At 45.8% G+C, this 20,363-nt stretch overlaps 1 protein-coding gene across 1 annotated transcript in view; it reads right to left on the bottom strand.

Moving 5' to 3' along the window:
* Nucleotides 1-20,011, bottom strand: part of SLC38A9 (solute carrier family 38 member 9) — a 252,387-nt gene extending 232,376 nt beyond the window's left edge. Inside the window, exon 1 of the mRNA XM_077462717.1 lies at nt 19,867-20,011. The gene's annotated coding sequence lies outside the window, so the exon portion shown is untranslated. The remainder of the gene's footprint in view (nt 1-19,866) is intronic.
* Between the last annotated feature and the right edge of the window lie 352 nt (nt 20,012-20,363).

Below are 20,363 nucleotides of genomic sequence, written 5' to 3'. Positions count from 1 at the left end.
TACCCGGAAGTAACTCCGGGACGACATTCCGGTGGCCGGAGGGAGAGATGAGAACCGCTGCTTGGGCTTTGATGTGAGGTAAGTAATACATAATGAGTTAGTAAGCTATGAATAATTGCTCATTATGCCTTTTTCTTGCAGGATTTTTTTTTCTAGTTTTTTTTTGGTTTTGTTTTTTTAAGAGGGTTTACTTTCTCTTTAAGTTAGTTGATTTCTGTCGTATGCATGTGCAGTGGTCGGTTGAGCATTTTGTCAGGCAAATTTCTCTATGCACTGACGTCAGCCACTGAAGGGATGAAGACACAGTGCGCATGGTTTGGAGCTACAGCCAATTCCACGTCACAGGAAGTGACGCGGGTTGCACATTCTGTCAGGTTGGTCATTTTATCACAACACCAATGTCCTGTCGGATAGTGTCTGCTATCGAGACGTGCCCGGGATGTACTGCGCATGCGCCGTTACCGAACGGCAAAACAGCTGCTTTTACCTTCAGCTGTTATGACGGCGCCTGCGCACAATAGCCGACGGAAGAAATTTTGCTGTCAGATTGTGCCTAGTGCTGGCGAGGTGTGTTCATGTCAGTGAGGGGCGGATTTGTACATGTTAGGAGCGTATTTATAAAATGATGGCCAGTGTTGCAAAAATGGGGGTGGAATTTTTAAAGATGGCCAGTGCTGCAAAAACACAACTGTTTCTGCTATTCTTCCTGGACACTTGCGGGCGTGTTTAGTCAACAGAAACTTTTCTATGTTGATGGGTGGGTTTGCAGGTCGTATCTAGCTAGCTAACACAAGCCATTTGCCACAGTAGTGTCAGTGTCGATTTTGATGATGTGTCTCAGCTTTGTTGCAGGACCCTCTAATCCAGGGTTCAGCAACCCCCGGGCGCCAGGTCGCATGTGCGACTAGAATTTGTTGCAATACTGTCTGTCACACCGTATTTGCGCAGCGGACTTACAAGCGCATTTTTTTGGGGAAAAATACATTTATTTAACCACTTGCTTACTGGGCACTTAAACCCCCCTCAGTCCCAGACCAATTTTCAGCTTTCAGCGCTGATGCACTTTGAGTGACAATTGCGCGGGCATACAACACTGTACCCAAATGAAATTTTTATCATTTTTTTCCCACAAATAGAGCTTTCTTTTGGTGGTATTTAGTTACAGCTCGGAGTTTTATTTTTTGCTAAACAAACAAAAAAAGATGCAAAAAAAAAAAAAAAAAAAATCATGTTTTAATAGTTTGTTATAAAATTTTGCAAACGGGTCATTTTTCTCCTTCATTGAAGTGCGCTGATTAGGCGGCACTGATAGGCTGCATTGGTGGGCACTGATGGGCTGCATTGGTGGGCACTGATGGGCTGCATTGGTGGGCACTGATGGGCTGCACTGGTGGGCACTGATAGGCATAGTTAAGGCGGCACTAATAGGCACAGATAAGGCGGCACCGATGGGCACAGATAAGGCGGCACTGATGGGCAAAGATGGGCACAGATAAGATGGCACGGATGGGTGGCATGGATAAGTGGCACTGATAGGTACCACAGATAGATGGGACTGATGGGCACTGATAGGTGGCACTGATAGGTGGCTCTGATAGGTGGCACTGCTGGCACTGATGGGCGGCACTGCTGGGCACTGATGGGCGGCACTGCTGGGCACTGATGGGCGGCACTGGGGTGCAGCACCTTTGAGGCAGATTGGGTGGCACTGTGGGGTGGCACTGTGGGTGGCACTGTGGGTGGCACTGTGGGTGGCACTGTGGGCACTATGGGCACTGACAGGGGGCACTGACGGGGGGCACTTACTTTTTCTTTTATTTTACTTCAGGATGGCACTGCGGGAGGCAGGTGGGCACAGGCAGGTGGCAGGTGGTCCCTTGTATTGATGGCCGTGATCGGGACTGATGTCCCGATCACGGCCGCCGGTGATCGGCTTTTTTTTTCTCTCCTCGCGCTGTCAGCGCGAGGAGGAATAATAGCCGATTACCGGCTCCGTTCTATCACATGATCAGCTGTCATTGGCTGACAGCTGATCACGTGATAAGGGGTCGGGATCGACCCCTTACACGGATCGGTGATCAGGCGAGTCTCACGGACTCGCCGATCACAGAGCGCGCCGCGCGCGCCCCTCAGGGGGCGCGCAGGCCGCTCGTAACCAGGACGACGTCAATAGACGTAGTCCTGAAAATGTAGGTCCGCGCTAATGCCGTCATTTGGCAATAGCGCGGATCTGAAGTGGTTAATTAAAAAATAAGTAAAGTTAGCCCAATTTTTTTTTATATTGTGAAAAATACGCCGAGTAAATTGATACCCAACTATCTTCCCCTCACTCGTCTCCATGTCAGGCCAGGGACAGGTCCGGATCGCTGTTACGGACCTGGCTCCTAGATTCCAAGCAAATTTGTCAAGCCCTGCTCTAATCTGCACATAGGTTTTAAAAATATTTTTTTCAGCACTGGCCATCTTTAAAAATTCAACCCCCATCTTTGCAGCACTGGCCCATCATTTATAAATCTGCCCCTCACTGACATGAACACGTCTCGCCAGTGCAAGGCACAATCTGACAGAAAAATGTATTCCGCCGGCTATTGTGCGCAGGCACCGTCACAACAGCTGATTGTAAAATTAGCTGTTGTGCTGTTCCGTGCGGTGCACTCCTTGTACGGGCACTTCCTGACAGAACACCGGTGTTCTATCGGATAGTATCCGCTATGGAGAAGTTCCTGGGAGGAACAGGGTATGCATCGTGCATGCACCGCAGGGAGCAGCACAACAACTGATTTTATGATCAGCTGTTGTGACGGTGCTTGCACACAACAGCCGACAGAAGACATTTTTCTGTCAGACTGTGCCCGACGCTGGCGAGGCGTGTTCATGTAGGTGAGGGGCGGATTTGTACATGCTGGGGGCGGATTTTTAAAGGATGGGCATTGCTGCAAAAAAACGTTTTCCTGCTATTTTTCCTGGACGCTTACAGGGCATGCCCATCTTTTAAAAATACACACCCAACATGTACAAATCTGCCCCACACCGACATGAACATGCCTCACCAGCGCAAGGCAGAATCCAACAGAAAAATTTCTTCCGTCAGCTATTGTGTGCAGGCACCGTCTCAACAGCTGATCATAAAATCAGCTGTTGTGTTGTTCCATACGGCCCATGTGCCGTACATCCTGGGCACTGCTCGATAGCGGGCACTATCCGATAGAACACCGGCCCTGCTGCTATAGCACATATAAAATTATGGTTTTCTGTGTGCCGATGTAGTGTGGAAAATGCAGTACGTCTGCACTTTCTCCACATTGCATCAGATGGCACTGAACAGCAGTGGAATGCACCGCACACTGCAGCCACTGGTCGTATATTCTGACAAAAGCGGGTGCCATTGCCAGCAATGCCCCAGTTGGGGGGGGGGGGGGGGGTTGGTGTAGAAAATGTTTCCATCCATCTTGTCTGTGTGGATGGAGCTTGGCTGAACCATATGCAAGGGGGAGTCTTCCCAACGAAGACAAATGTAAGGAGCATTCTTCCCAGTGACCATCACACGTACTATAAACTGTAGATTTAATAACTACCGTATTACTATGGTTCCCTCAGACCAGAAAGTTATATCCAAGGGTTCTTGCATGTTTAAAAAAAATTACTTGAGAAAAACAGAGTTAAAATAACAGGTTTTATGATGAATTATTATACAGAATTTGTATAGCGCCAACAGTTAGTGCAAAAATTGAGGGCAGACAACAGTTACAATACAATTCACTACAAGAGGAGTCAATAGGCCCTGCCTGTTCACGTTTACAATCTAAGGCTTCTTTCACACAATCAGACCGGTTGGGTCCGCCTGTACGTTTTTCAGGCAGACCCGATCGGGCCACCAATTGTCCTCTATGGGGAGGCAGATGTCAGCAGACATGCGTCTGCTGACATCTGCTGAGCATCAGATAAAATCTGCTGAAAACAAACTAAGGCCCCTTTCACACTACCGATCCATTCAGGTCCGCCTGTCAGTTTTTCAGGCGGACCTGAACGGATGCTCCATAGAGCTCTATGGAGCGTCAGATGTCAGCAGTGACATGTCCGCTGACATCCGAGCCGCACCGATCTGAAAAAGTGCGACGGAGGAAAAAGCAATTTTTCCATCTGTCCTTGACTAGGATCGGGTGACGACGGACCGCAGTGTCCATCGTCACCCGATCTCCCATAGGGGAGAGCGGCACTGTGGCAGGTCTGTCCCTGCGCAGTGTGCAGAGACAGACCTGTCATCTTCCTGCTCAGCGTAGATCGCTCCAGCGATCCCCGCTGAGCAAGCGGATATCCACGGGGCGGATCAGCACTGATCCGCCCCGTGTGAAAGGACCCTTATGGCGATGCGTTTTCCATCTGTCCAGCGGGTCGGATCAGATGACAATCAGATAGAAAAAAGACCACCCCATAGAGTAGAGCAGGCTCTGTCCTGGTCTGCTCTGCATAGCGGAGAACAGGACCGGTCATCCGTCTGCTCAGTGGAGATCAGCTGAGAGATTCTCCCCACTGAGCATGTAGATTCCTGAATATTTTAAATAAAAGATGGGAGGCTAATCTTTTATTATTTTATTGAGCTCACAAACTTTAAATTTGCTAGTGCTGTTGCTGTTCATTCGACTTTCTATGTCCCTACAGTTCAGCTTTAAATTCAGTAGAAAATCCCTTGCAATTTCTTTATTTTAGCAAAAAAAAAAAAAGTTTACTGTGTGTTATCTTAAAGTATGTCTTCATAGTTTCCGTTTGGGGGGACATCCTGAATGCTGTCAACAGAATGAGCTCCAGGAAGATTGTGGAATATTTTTCCACACACAGCAAAAAATAAGGCTGCCGCAATATTGCTTTACAGAGACTGCACCATTATAATACAAAAAATCATATTTGTTTTTATGTGTAATGGAGCCTAAACAAAGTTGGTTCTTATCAAAGTCCATCAAAACTGTCTGGCGAGTTCTAAAATGTTGTTTTCAAATGTATCGTTCTCATAAATGTAAAAAAAAAAAAAAAAAAAAATCCATTGCTCTTTAAGAGTTGTTGTCCCACAAATATATCTTCAGCCAGGTATGAATGACAAAATGCTTTATCTATGTTTATGACCTGCAGCAGTATCTCTGATGGAAAATGCAAGGTAAAACACATCAAAGATAACAAGATAAAAATAAATGGCCAATTAAAAAGACCAATAAAGAAAACCAGCTTTTGCTGCAATAGTCACCTTCAATCCAGAGACTTTCCCTGTAGTACACTTCTGCTGCAGGTAGAGGTCCTCTGTCTGATGAACCCACAAAACCCCTGAGCCCAGGTCATCTTGTACCCACCACAGCTCGAGACAAGACAGAAAAAGGTGAGGCAGCACAGTGACAAGCTCATTATTCTGTCTCTCCGCTTTTTTTTCCTACCGGCATGTGTCTCGTCATGAACTGATTGGCATCTTGTGCTCTTTCTTCCTCTTACACTCCAGTTCTGCCATACAGGGACTAGAAGAGGCTGACAACCAGGTAAAAGTCAGCTACTTACACTGCTTATATGTAAAAAAAAAAAATAATAATTTAGTGATGTATTAACCACTTGCTTACTGGGCACTTAAACCCCTTTCCTGCCCAGATCAATTTTCAGCGCTGTCACTCTGATTGACAATTGCACAGTTACACTACAGTTTACCCAAATTAAATTTTTATAATTTTTTTTCACAGATAGAGCTTTCTTTTGGTGGTATTTAATTGCTGCTGTGTTTTTTTTTTTTTGTTAAATAAAACAAAAAAGACCGAAAATGTTGAAAAAAAAAAAAAAAACGTTTGTTATAAAATTTTGAAAAACAGGTAATTCTGACAGCGTGAGGGGGAAAAAAATACAGATTACCAAGCTTCTGTTAACATCACGTGATCAGTCATCATTGGCTGACAGCTGATCACGTGGTAAGGGGCCGGGATAGACCCCTTACTCTGATCTGTGATCAGCCAAGTCTCAGACTCGGTGATCACAGAGCAGGTCACGCAGACAGAGCTTGCTCAGGAGGACATCCAGGAAAGCCCTCCCAGGCAATTAAGGCCCGCACTGTAGCCATCTTTTGGCTATAGCATGGGCGGCAAGTAGTTAATTACACAGCTGCATTAATGTGTGCATTTTATATCTGCCTAGAGTTCAGCTCTAAAAATTCTTATAAAAAACAACTTCTGTGTATGGAATTGTGTGACCTTATACAGTCAAAGGATAGTGAATACGTTCAGCAACGAGGAATATAAATGCATTCTCCTGTCACAGGAGAATATCTATAGAAAGAACAATACCAAATGTAGAAAATATTCTGTAGCCGATTGCCATGCCCACAGTTCCAGTAGGAAGTTTTTTAACCCATACAGGGTCAGAGGTTTGCTTGCATCTGATTTTTTTGCTTTCCTGTACAGACGTTCTAGAACACAACACTGGTAACATGCTGGAGTATCCAATTAAAAATGCAATTGTTTATATTATTCAGTGTTTATAAAGCAATCTAAAAAATCTTTAGGCCTCATGCCCACTGGATGTTTTTACAGCTGCTGTTTTTTGCCTTCAGATGTTTTTTTTCTGCAGCCAATAAACTTCCCAGTATGTTATCCTATGTGTCCCTTGGGAGCTGCAAAGTTGTTCCTTACCTTTGCGTTAGCTGGTTCCATTCCTCCCATGCAAAGATCCACAAACAGCAGACAGTCTTTATCTTTCAAAAGGCTTGATTGCTTGAACTTGGTGAACATTACATGCTGAATAACGTATATGAGTTGCCTTTGGTAATACTGGTTCCTGACTGATCCTGTGCACTTTCCTTTTGTGAACCGACTAGCACCACTCTGAATAATGCTTTGGGGTGTAGATTCCAAAGTCCCAGGCCTCACCGCCTACCTTGACTCTTGTAAATCCACCCAATGTCAGTTCTGGAAAGTGTCCCCCACTAGGTCCTTGGACACATAGTGAGTTGACAGATAAGCACTGCTGGGTTGCACTCCCTTTACTCACCTCCCATCGACAGTCCATGATTGCCACAGAAGGTCAAACTCAGTGTCCTCCGTCCGCTTTTCATCTACTTCCTCCTCCGCATGGTCCGGTGCATCCAAAGCTGGGACACTCGGTTTCTCCTCTGAATTACATTGCGACTGTGTGGGTTATCCAGCGCTGAGGTCTCTGAACCCCCAGGCCTTGAAACCCGCTCCTGCTATCCAGCACTGGGGTCTCTGAACCCCCAGGCCTTGAAACCCGCTCCTGCTATCCAGCACTGGGGTCTCTGAACCCCCAGGCCTTGAAACCCGCTCCTGCTATCCAGCACTGGGGTCTCTGAACCCCCAGGCCTTGAAACCCGCTCCTGCTATCCAGCACTGGGGTCTCTGAACCCCCCAGGCCTTCAAGCCTGCTCCACACTACATCTTGTTTTCTCCCCTTCTCCTGCCAGGAAGCATGTGACCCCCAGCTTATATTTGTGTCCTGCCCCTGCCAACACAAATTAATGATTGGTCCACAGCTCTCCACATAAGCTGCCTGCCACTTCAGTCCCAAGTCCTGCCTCCCTTCCAGAACATTTTACTGAAAGGCTGAGGGGATCTCTCTGAGCCAGAGTGTAGGTGGCCACACCCCCCTCTATTCTATCACTCCCATCTCAAAAATAAACAACCAGGCCTAGAAAAGTGCAAGGCCCTGGCTAAATTTACCTTTCACTATATACAGAAAACCTATTTAGCACCCACCAGAATGGGGTGGGCGCTACATGTCCATGCACGCATAGGCTGTTATCAGCAGTTTTTTGGCAGGGGCTTTTCTAGCTGAAAAAAAAAAAAACTAGTGGGTTTTGACACCCTAACTCTGAAAAAAGCTGAAAACAGCTTAAAGTGGTTATAAACCCTTACAAACCACTTTGACCTACAGGTAAGCCTTAATCTAGGAAATATCTCCTAAACCTATACGGTTTAGGAGATATTTGCCCGAAGACAGGCACCGCTGTCTACGGCGCATGCGCCGTAGACAGCGGCGCTCAGGCGCACTGAGCGCGGCATTTCCAAAAACGGAGCTGCCGCGCGTGACGGCTCCCGTGCGCATGCGCGGGAGTGACGTCATCGCGGCTCCGCCGAATGACAGCGGTGGAGCTGCGAGACCCCACCGAACAGACGGATGCGCCGGACTACAGGGGACAGCGGTGACATCGGGTAAGTGACACATAATAAGTGACACATAATGGGCTACTATGCGATGCATAGTAGTCCATTATGCTTTGCCTTTGCAGGGAATGAAATAGGAAGTAAAATACCCATCAGGGTTTACTTCCTCTTTAATGGCTTCCTGACCAACCGACGCAGTTACAATGTGGCAGGTTGGCTAACCTGCCCGAGCCGCCGTAGCTATACGTTGGCTCGCGGGGTCAGGATAGCAGGCACGTGCAGGGGTGCCAATGCTTGCGGCGACAGTTGCGATCCTGAGCATGAGATACAGAACAGGAACGAGTGTGTGTAAACACACAGTTCCCTGTACTGTTCTAACAGGAGTGACAGATCGTGTGTTCCTATTAACTAGGAACCACGATCCGTCAATTCCTCTAGTCAGTCCCATCCCCCTTCAGTTAGAATCACCTCCCAGGGAACACAGTTAACCCCTCGAGCGCTCCCTAGTGTTAACCCCTTCACTGCCAGTGGCATTTTTACAGTAACCAGCGCATTCTTATAAGCATGGTCCCAAAAATGTGTGAAAACAGTCCGGTGTGTCTGCCATAATGTCGCAGTCACGATAAAAAATTTCAGATCGCCGCCATTACTAGTAAAAAATAAAAATAATAATAAAAATGTTATAAATCTATCCCCTATTTTGTAGACTCTATAACTTTTGCGCAAACCAATCAATATACGCTTATTGTGATTTATTTTTTTTTTACAAAAAAAATGTAGAAGAATACACATCGGCCTAAACTGAGAAAAAAAAGCTTTTTTTTTTTTTTTTTTTTTTTTTTTTAAAAGGGGATATTTATTATAGCAAAATATTGTTTTTTTCCAAATTGTCGCTCTTTTTTTGTTTATAGCGCAAAAAATAAAAACCGCAGAGGCAATCAAATACCACCAAAAGAAAGCTCTATTTGTGGGGGGGAAAAAAAAAAAAACGACATCAATTTTGTTTGGGTGCAACGTCACACGACCGTGCAATTGTCAGTTAAATCGACACAGTGCCAAATTGCAAAAAGTGCTCTGGTCAGGAAGCGGGTAAATTCTTCCAGGGCTGAAGTGGTTAAAAACGCTGAAAAATGCGACTGTTCGGCATTTATCATGGTTTTTGAGTCATAAGCTTTTATGGGAGTATCGTTTTGCTTAAAAAAAAGCTAAAACACGCTACTACAAAAACCCTGAAAAACTCACTCTACAGCTAATGTTACTTCATATGTGCATTTTCAATATATATGGATTATTTAAATCGGTTCCCAACCAGCCGCTGCAGTTATACTGCAGCAAGATGGCTCCCCTGGGCGAGCCATCATAGCTGTACGTCGGCCCTTTAAGACTCTGTAGGAAACGTGTCCCCAGAGCCGATGCGAGTGCCCGATGACTGCCAGGACCTGGAATCGCTCGTGACAGAGTGAGAACTGGGATCTGTGTTCAAACACACAAATTGCAGTTCTCTCAGGGGAGAGGAGACAGATCGTGTGTATGAACACTGATCTCTCTCCTCCTCTAGTCAGTACACACACACCTAGGGAACAGTTAACCTCTTGATCGTCCCCTAGTTTTAACCCCTTTCTTGCCAGTGTCATTTATACAGTAATCAGTGCATTTTTATAGCACTGATCGCTTTATATATGTCACTGGTCACAAAAATGTGTCAAAAGTGTCCGATATGTCTGCTGCAATATCGCAGTCCAGGTATAAAAAACAAAGCAGTGCCCTATCACAAAAAATGGCCTGGTCAGGAAGGGGCTGAAGTGGTTAAAGGGCCCATACACATGGCATGACAAGACAATGGCCCCCCTCGGACTATTTAACTGATATCATGTCTTTAAAGTACCTGAAAAAAGACCTCGGCAGAGGCTTTACAAGGAAGTAAATCAGGTAAAAAACTTCTTAGCCTTTTTTTCTCCTGCTGAGCAATGCTGGAGGTATCTTCTCGGTGCACAGGCTTAACAACTTCTGTTTAGAAACACAACACAGTTGAATCCTGTACCTTTGAAAAGAATGGTTTACAACTCTCCATACAATTTATAAGGAGTTTAAAATGACAAGCCACTACTTAGACGCCTAAGGCAGGGCGTACGCGGTTCAAATCTTGGCCGGTTCAACAAGAATCAGCGGAGATTCAAGCTGCTACTGGGCAGGCTGAATGTACCAATAACTCATGGTTACAACATGCTTGCTGGATTCTCTTGAGATTATCACAAGTGGCTTCCATACCTGCTAGTGATAATCACAGTTCCGCCTTTGGCCAGAGGTGTGGGAGCGCAGAAGACACTCTGTTCCCGAGTGTATTCACACGTCTCCGAATTGTTTCTGAGTGTCTCTGGCACCCCCGCACCTCTGGCCACATGCGGTACTGCATAGACAAGTAGTGGAACCAATTATCTGAGTTTCCATTATTTCCTATGGGGAAACTCGCTTTGATATACGAGTACTTTGGATCACAAGCATTCTTCTGGAACAAATTACACTACAGTAATACCATGGACTACGAGCCTATGCTGGAAGCATATGTCAGTGTACATGAGTGCTTTAGGCAACCCATGCTGCCCAACCATATACAGCTGCCTCTTTTGATGCATCTCAATGAGCAGCTGTACACAGAGGCAGCAGGTCCCGTCTTTAGGCAGGCGCTGGTATATACCCCGTTTCCACGAAAATAAGACCTAGCGTGTCGGTGATGGCTGCAATATAAGCCCTAATTAAAGTCCTTGTGGGTCTTATTTTCAGGGTAGGGTTACTTTTCGGGGAAATGGGGTAGGGCTTATTTGGGGGGTAGGGCTTATATTGCAACCATCACCGACAATCACGCTAGGTCTTATTTTCGGGGGAAACAGGGTAGCAAGTTTATTCTCTCCTCTATCATAGGTATGCTTTGAAGCCAACCTCAGGCATAGAACTATCTCCCCTTCCACCCCCCTCAAACTGAAAACACACTAAGCCTGGGTTCACACTTATGCAGTGGGATTTGACTGAGGTTTTTAGCGTTATTTCAAGGATAACGTGCAGTCCGACTTCATGCGGGTTCAAGTGTGGCTCCAATGCAATTTGGGTACAGCTGCGATTCTCTCTCATTCCTGAAATCAGTTCATAAAGACACTATAGCTGGTTGAAAAAAAAAAAAAAAATCACACTGGAATCACTTTGTCTTTGAACACATAAGCATTTTCCATTAAACTCTATGGAGATGAGAATTCTCCATTACAATAAGGCTGCTTTCACACTGGGGCGGGCATCGGCGGTAAAGCTGCACTATTTTTAGCGGCACTTTACCGTAGTTTTAGCAGTGCTTAAAAGGGTCAAAGGATTCGGCACCGCTGGCCACTGATTTCAATGGTAGCGGAGTTGTAGAAGTGTATTTACCACTCCCGCAATGCCCCAAAGATGCTGCTTGCAGGACTTTTTTCCCGTCCTGCAAGGGCACCGCTCCAGTGTGAAAGCACTGGCTCTCACACTGGAGAGGCAGGGGAGGCGTTTTTCAGGTGCTATTTTTGGGTGCTATTTTTTTTTTTTTCAGGCGCTATTATTTGTACATGACACAAGATCGTTTACAGTTGTTTCTAGGCAGTTGCATTTAAAGGCTTTTTTTGGAACCCAAAAAAGAACTTGTTCAGAAACTGTGTTTAGAGGCATTTCAAACGCGGCTACCCACGTTTACGTCTAGTAGCGTTTTTAAAAGTGAAAATGTATTTATTACTTTTGAGCCCGGAAAATGCTAAAAACACACCAAAAACACAATTATCACTGTCTGCAAGCTTGATATACCATGTGATATCCCACTCATCAGCCAATTATGCTGTACAATACACGACTTGAATTGACGCTGAAGTTGAATAGGAATTTTTTACTCACCCATCAACCATTGAGAATTTAACCTGATGACCCCCACATTGAGCTTGAGACCCTAATGTCTGGCTATTTGCATTTCTTTACCACACAACAGGTTATAAAATTTTCCAGCTAGCTAATGAGAATCATACAATTGTCTCTTCCTTCCACCAGCCTGTAACCCTATATCAATCTCTCACGTGTTATGCGAACTAGACGGGGTCTAACCTTTTCCAAGAGAACGTCAAAAGGTGGCTGTTGACATGCGTCTAAAATTAATAAAAATTTCTGAGTAATTACGCAGCTGAACATACATATTAGAAAAGTATCCTGAGGACGTGCGTTGAGCCGTCAATGGATGTGTCCAGTAGCGAGGAGCTCTGGTCTTCTAGCAATTTTCTACGTCTTTGGAGCCTCAGCAAAAGCAACATCAGGAGCATTTCCTCACACATGCTCATCATGGGATCCCTATTAACAAACCAACCAAAAAATAACAGCTAGCTACAAGCACACTGCTTTCTCAGCTGCTACTCACACTGTTCTCTCACAGAATGGCTGAAATAGTTAATAAATACTTTTGTTTTTAGTGCTTTCTAATCATATGGGAGGGTCTCCTGAGGTTATCTTTAGTAAACACTCCTGAACATGGCTTCTAAATACGTTTTTGGATTACTAGCTATGATGTTCCAGCATTCAGGAGAGGTTGAAAAACGTCCCATGTACATGAAGCCTAAAATGTCAGTTTTGCCGTGTTTGCATTTAGGCTGCTTTCACACTGCAGCGGGAGCGGCGTCGGCGGTAAAGTGCCGCTATTTTTAGCGGCGCTTTACCGTCGTTTTAGCGGCGGTGTGTGGGCGCTAGCGGGGTGGTTTTAACCCCCGCTAGCGGCCGAAAAGGGGTTAAACCCGCCCGCAAAGCGCCGCTGCAGCGGCGCTTTGCCGGCGGTATTGCCGCGGTGTCCCATTGATTTCAATGGGTAGGAGCGGTTTAGGAGCGGTGAATACACCGCTCCTTCACCGCTGCAAAGATGCGGCTAGCAGGACTTTTTTCACCGTCCTGCCAGCGCATCGCTCCAGTGTGAAAGCCCTCTGGCTTTCACACTGGAGTTAAAGGGGCCGGTTTTTTTCAGGCGTTACACAGGCGCTATTTTTAGCGCTGTAACGCCTGAATACCGCCCCAGTGTGAAAGCAGCCTTAGAAGCGTTTTTAAAATGGGCAAAAATGAAAACGTCTGTAAACGAAACGCGACTAAATGAGAGTTAATGTGTTCACAAGGCATTTGCCTTTTTAAATGCCTCTGAACATCTGTCCTTAGTGAATTTTTTTGCATTCCAAAAAAGGCCTCTAAACTCAACTGCCTAGAAACAACCCTGTGTACATGTACTGATAAGATAACAGGAGAGTTCAGGGGCAGCTGAAAAAAGCCCAACTACTCCTAAACGTCCATCCGTATACCTGCAGCAGTGTACATGAGGCCTAACTGACCAGATAGAAAACAAGTAGAATAGATTTTGACAAAGCATTAAATAAAAAGTTCCCCTTCACATTTTGTGCATTCCTACATCACATGCCAACCCACCCGCTCTACATTCATTGCAAGTGAATCAATTTACCTATGCTTGTGGGTATCACAGCCATTCCCGCACCCACAACCATCTGCTGTGAGAAAACCCATGAGGCTGTCATACATTCTCAATGGCACCCCCATGCATGTAAACATGCAGCGCGTTTGTGGGTTCGGGAACCATAGGGAAATAGCATGGTCAAAGTGACCAGAGTCTGAAACACTAGGGCCCATTCACACCAGAGTCTTGCTCAACAGAGTCCTAATTTAGGACAAAGAAAAAAGCCTTATTTCCTATTATGGCCAGTGTAACCCACTGTGTTGCAGTGGTGTTCACAGAAAAACTATGGCATTAGGTACTTTTTTCGGTAGAGCGAGGTACAATGTAATACACAGTATTGCACTGTGCTGCAGCCATTAGATCTTTATGAAATGTAACGCTGTGGTACTGTTACCTCCTTAATGACCAGGCCATTTTTTGCGATACAGCACTGCGTCGCTTTAACGTGCCACACTGTACCCAAACAAAATTGGGGGGAGTGGATACCTAGTTTTGACAGATAACCAGCTTCCCCTCAGTCCATCCCAGAAGATTGCCCTGCCATTGAGGAGGCACAGTGCACACCCAGCTGTGAAGTCGCAAGCTGTCACAGCCGGGTGCCCACACTTGTGATCCCCCCCGCCCAACAAATAGAGCTTTCTTTTGGTGGTATTTGAGCACCTCCGCGGTTTTTATTTTTTGCACTATAAACAAAAAAATTGTGACAATTTTGAAATAAAACAATCTTTTTTTTTAACTTTTTGCCATAATAAATATCCCCCCCCCCCACCAAAAAAAAAATTGTCATCAGTTTAGGCCAATATGTATATTCTTCTACATTGTTTTTTTCTTCTTCTCTACTTTTTGGGACCAGTGACATTTATATAGAGCGATCAGTGCTATAAAAATGCACTGATTACTGTATAAATGTCACTGGCAGGGAAGGGGTTAAAACTAGGGCGTGATCAAGGAGTTGAGTGTTCCCTAGGGAGGTGTTTTTAACTGTGGGGGGAAGGGACTGACTGGGAGTACAGAGAGATCAGAGACGGTTCACACAGGGGCGACACGACTTCCAGGACGACTTTGTGAAGCAACTTGGAGACGACTTGAACAGGACTTAGACACGATTTGGGGAGACTTACAACACGACTTTAAGTCGCCCCAGGTCAGGCGACTTTTGCCGTGGCCAATCAGAGAATGAGCTCTGAAGGGGGAACTCCACTCCAAATTTATGAAAAAAAATTGGCGTGGGTTCCCCCTCCGAGAGCATACCAGGCCCTTAGGTCTGGTATGGATTCTAAGGGGAAACCCCTACGCGAAAAAACGGCGTGGGGGTCCCCCCCCAGATCCATACCTGACCTTTATCCGAGCACGCTACCCGGCCGGACAGGAAAGGGGGTGGGGACGAGCGAGCGCCCCCTCCTGAGCCGTACCAGGCCGCGTGCCCTCAACATGGGGGGGTGCCCCAAAGCACCTTGTCCCCATGTTGATGAGGACAAGGGCTTCTTCCCGACAACCCTGGCCGTTAGTTGTCAGGGTCTGCGGGCGGGGGGCTTATCGGAATCCGGGAGCCCTCTTTAATAAGGGGGCCCCCGGATACCGGCCCCCCACCCTATGTGAATGAGTATGGGGTATAATGTACCCCTACCAATTCACCTGTAAAAAAGGTAAGTAAAAAAAAAAACACAACGCACAAGGGTTAAAATAGTTTATTGCACAGCTCCGGGGGTCTTCTGTCCGTCTTCCGGGCCAGACTGGTATGGATCTGGGGGGGACCCCCCGCAGTTTTTTCGGCATAGGGGGTTCCCCTTAGAATCCATACCAGACCTAAGGGCCTGGTATGCTCTCGGAGGGGGAACCCACGCCAAATTTTTTTTCAGAAATTTGCCGTGGAGTTCCCCCTTCAGAGCTGATAATTCCGTGAGAGTCACCTCCGTATAGACGGAGATCCGACTTGTAGGCAACCTCCATTGAAACTGGTACCAGTCGCCTACAAGTCAGATTTAAGTAGTACAGGAACCTTTTCTGAAGTCGGAGCGACTTCAGTAGTGTGCATTAAAGAGTAAGTAAACCCCTTCAAACCACTTTGACCTACAGGTAAGCCTAGATTAAGGCTTACCTGTAGGTCCAAGCAATATCTCCTAAACCTATATGGTTTAGGAGATATTTGCCCGAAAATGGGCACCGCTGTCTACGGCGCATGCGCCGTAGACAGCGGCGCGCAGGCGCACTAAATGCGGCAAGTCCAAGAATGGATTTGCCTAATCTGTCGACTCCCGTGCGCATGCACGGGAGTGACGTCATCGCGGCTTCGCCGAATGGCAGCGGTGGAGCTGCGAGACGCGACTCCCGTGCGCATGCGCGGGAGTGACGTCATCGCGGCTTCACCGCTGTCATTGGTCGGAGCTGCGAGACGCCACCAGCAAGATGGATGCGGCGGACTACAGGGATCAGCGGCGACTTCGCTGGCTCCTGTGTCAGGTAAGTGACACATAATGAGCTACTATGCGATGCATAGTAGTCCATTATGCTTTACCTTTGCAGGGAAAAAAAGAGGAAGTAAACCCATCAGGGTTTACTTCCTCTTTAAGACGGCTCTCATTCACCTACATTGATTTTTACATGTTGTCCGACCTGAGGCGACTAGGGGCGACCTGAAGTCGGATCTGAGTCGCCCCTGTGTGACCTGGCTCTCACTGTTCCTAATCACTAGGAACAAACAATCTCTATCTACTCCACTGACCGAACAGGGATCTGTTTGTTCTCATTGACAGATCCCCGTTCTGGCTCTCTATGGAGCAATCGCGGGTGGCCATGCAGCATGCGCTTGCCTGCTATACCAGTTAAAAGGGACAGATGTACAGCTACGGAAATTTGCAGGATCGAGCCGACCTGCTGCAGTATAATAAGGGCAGCTGGTCGGCAAGTGGTTAATGAAGCCGACTGCTGCCCCCACACTGCACACCAGTAACTGTGTTTTAACACAGTTGCTGTTGTGAATGGACTCTTACGCTGCGTACACACGATCGGTTTTCCCATCAGAATAAACTCTGAAGGTTTTTCCAACAGAGTTCAGCTGAAACGGTCTTGCGTACACACGATCACACCAAAGTCCGATCGTCAGGAACGCAGTGACGTACAACAGGTACGTCGGGACTAGAAAAAAGGAAGTTTAATAGCCAATAGCCTCCGTCTCTTACTTTCTTCAGAGCCTGTGTCGTTTTTGGTCCATCGGAACAACATACAGACAAGCGTTTTTTCCGATAAGAATTGGTTCCGTAGGAAATATTTAAAACATGTTCTATTTCTAGGTCCGTCAGAATAAAAAAAAAAAAAAAAAAAAAAAAGTCCAATGAGACATACACACGATCGTAATATACGATGAAAAGCTTCCGTCTGACTTTTTCTGTTGGACATTACGCTCGTGTGTACGCGGAATTAGCCCTGGTTCACACAGAAGCAATGCGGGAAACGCAAAAGATTTGCTGCATTTTCCTACATCACACTGCTTGGCAACAGCACAGTGTCCATGCAATCAGCTGCGGGTGTCAATGTTAGATTAATGACAATCCAAAACAGATGGCAGAACACAGTGCAATTGCCAGAATCGCATTTCGGAGCAAATGTGATGCGATTTGACTACTAAGAGCCCTTTCACACTGACAGCGCGGGGGTGTCGGCAGTAAAGTGCTGATAGTTTTAGCAGCCCTTTAACGTAGTTTTAGAGGTACCTTTAACCCCTGCTAGTGGCCGAATAAAGTGTCCAAGGCGCTCTGCAGGCACTGCCCATTGATTTCAACGGGCAGGGGTGCTTTAGGAGCAGTGTATACACCGCTCCTAAATCGCTTCAAAGAAGCTACTTGCAGGAATTTTTTATTGACATCCTGCCAGCGCACCACTCCAGTGTGAAGGCATTCGGACTCTCACACTGGGATTAAAGATGAGGCTTTTTTTCAGGCGCCATTTTTAATGCCAACGTGCCTGAAAAATGCCTCCAGTGTGAAACTGGTCTAATCTCTTGTACTATGTCTGCAGTCTCTGATCATCCACTGATGGTTGGGGGGGGGGGGGGGGGCATGATATATGAAAAAAAAAAAAAAACATAACCCTCTATAGTGTGTACTTGTCTCAATTCAGAGCACCAAGTGTAATTTCTGTCCGCTGTTTTTGTTCCTCTGCTTTGAGCATGAATCACTTCTGACAAGTTTTTCTGACAACAAGAGAAAAAAGGTGACAGGGGAGTAAACCTCAGCTCTGTTCCTGTGTGCCGTATGAAGGGGCAGGTGTCCCTTCGCTCCAATCAGCTCTCAGAGATCCCCTCACTGAGCTCTGTGTAACTTCAAGCAGAATTCCAGATTTCTTGTTTATTAAAAGTCAGCAGCTACAATAAGTGTAGCTGCTGACTTTTAATAAACAGACACTCACCTGTCCCATGATCCAGCAATGCGGCCGCCTGAACACTCGGATCTCTCTCTAGCCTCTTCCCAGCATAACAAGTGTGGGCACCCGGCTGTGACAGCTTGTGGCTTCACAGCTGGGTGTGCACTGCGCCTCCTCAATGGCAATCTTCTGGGATGGCCCGAGCGGAAGCTGCGTATCTGTCAAAACTAGGTATCCCCTCCCGCCACCAAAAAAAATAAAAAAATGGTACGCCAAATGTGGCATAGGAGGGGGTGAGGAGTTCTTAAAAGGAACTTCAACTTTTGGGTGAAACTCCGCTTTCAGCTCTTCTCCCCCCCCCCCCCTTTTCTTTTTTTTTAAAGCTCATACAAGCTGTATAAATTCTGGACTTTGAAGAGATGTAGGGAAGATGGAAGCACTGGGTAGGGGTACAACCAATTTAAAAGGTACAAAAAAACTTCAGGCTTTAGAACAACTTAAAGCAATGCCTCACAATTAACAGTGCTGTGTTGGACTATATAGCACTTCTATCATATAGAAAGTCCAGGGGCAACCTAAAAGCCTTTCATGCGCACTCCTCTAGTTTGCCACTGGACATTCTATATGAAAGAAGTGTTATATAGTCCAACAGAAAAAGTGCATACCACTCACTTACACAAATTTTTCCACTGTTCCCTTAATGGAGTTGTAAAGCTCATCCCTGATCCCTCTATCTGGTGAAAAGCATCAAAGCCTGGATATCTATGAAAGTTATTGCACATCCTAGTTTTCCCCTGGACCATGGCAGGGGTGGGCCACCTGAATCTCAGCTCTTTAGGTTTTTCTACCTCTACTTTAGCCATTAGGTTGCTAAAAGTAATCATTTGATAGAATGAATATTGTGCATAAGTTTATTGGCAGATTGTGTACAGTTGTCGTTTGATATTTGAATACAAAATGTATTGCACACTGTAAATCCATCTATAACATGGTAACCAGTTTTCCCCTTAGGGACCATTTTCCTTTGTTCTTTTTTTTTATGGGTCTGACTGTATATTTTCGTTTTTTTCCTGTATTTTGCACATGTTTTCCAAAATGCTTAACGCATGTAAAAACGCATGCATGGTGCACATTATATGGGGTACTATACATAATTACACTGCATTTTAAATAACACGTGCAAATGCACCAGTGACAACAGTCCAGAAATTTCAAACCAAGCTCACAGACACTTTTCCTACAATAAAGCACATAATTATTAGATTGTAAGCTCTCATGAACAGGCCTCTTCCATCCCTCTCGTTATGTACTGTAACTGTACTGTCTCCCTTTATATTTAAAGCCCTGTGGTAACTTTTGGAATGATATCAATCCTGCATAAGAATAATAATCAGGCCCATATTCTTTAGAGTGTAAGCTCTTCAGGGCAGTGTTGACACTCAACACTGTATGTTGTTTATACTGTGCGTCTGCTCTTTGTATATCATTCTATATATTCCGAACCCCCCGCGCTCACTTTGCGCAGCATTACATGGGATGGCGACAACATAAAAATAATAAACAAAAAGACTGTCAGCCGTTGTCACTGTCAAATTATTAGCAAAGATAAACTCCATCTATAACAGTGTTATATCAACATGTATGCAGCCTGCAGGGACTGAATACATTAGCCCTGAGCTCCATGCACTATGTGTCATATATAAAGGTGATTGCTGTCTGTACTACAGCTTCCAATACAGCAGAATGTACATGGCTGAGCTAAATGTCATGCCACTACAACCAAATGCTTATAAGCTTTTAATCACAGCCTGATTAATTATATCAAATAAAACATTGGAGAGACAGAACGATTGATTTCTGTACCTTTCACACTGTAGGCTCACTCCCCTGCACCAACTTGCACCCAGACTCTTCAACTTCCCTGTGCTCTTCAAAACAGGATACAGCTGAACCAGCACAGGCAGGCCGACTCCGGGCCACCGGGAATTGTAGTCCTTCGCAGGGCAGTTGCCACAGTACAGAGAGAACTCTGAACTACAAATCCCACAATGCGGCGCGAAGCCACGTGAGCCTTGTTTGGTTGGCCGGGTGTATGAGTCAGGGAAGAAGTGTGTGAGTGGAGTGCTGAGTTGAGAGTTCTGGTCGAAGCAAAGAGCAAGGAAACTGCTGAGTGTGGGGGGCTACTTCTCTAAATAGGATGAATAAGGGATACTACAAAAGGAAATAAAGTGGATGTGACAGGTCACTGTATTTTTCTGACTTTATGATAGTCATCACTCACTGTTTTAAAGTGGAAGTAAAGTCCCCTTTATTTTATTTTTTTGTAAGGGCCACCCGCAGGTGGTTTATGACATAATGGT

This window comes from Lithobates pipiens, unplaced genomic scaffold (assembly GCF_037356315.1).
Source record: "Lithobates pipiens isolate NorthernLeopardFrog02 unplaced genomic scaffold, aLitPip1_a1.2 Scaffold_3, whole genome shotgun sequence".
Lineage (NCBI taxonomy): Eukaryota > Metazoa > Chordata > Amphibia > Anura > Ranidae > Lithobates > Lithobates pipiens.
The sequence above is the reverse complement of the archived record's forward strand: the minus strand, read 5'-3'. Positions and strand labels throughout refer to the sequence as shown.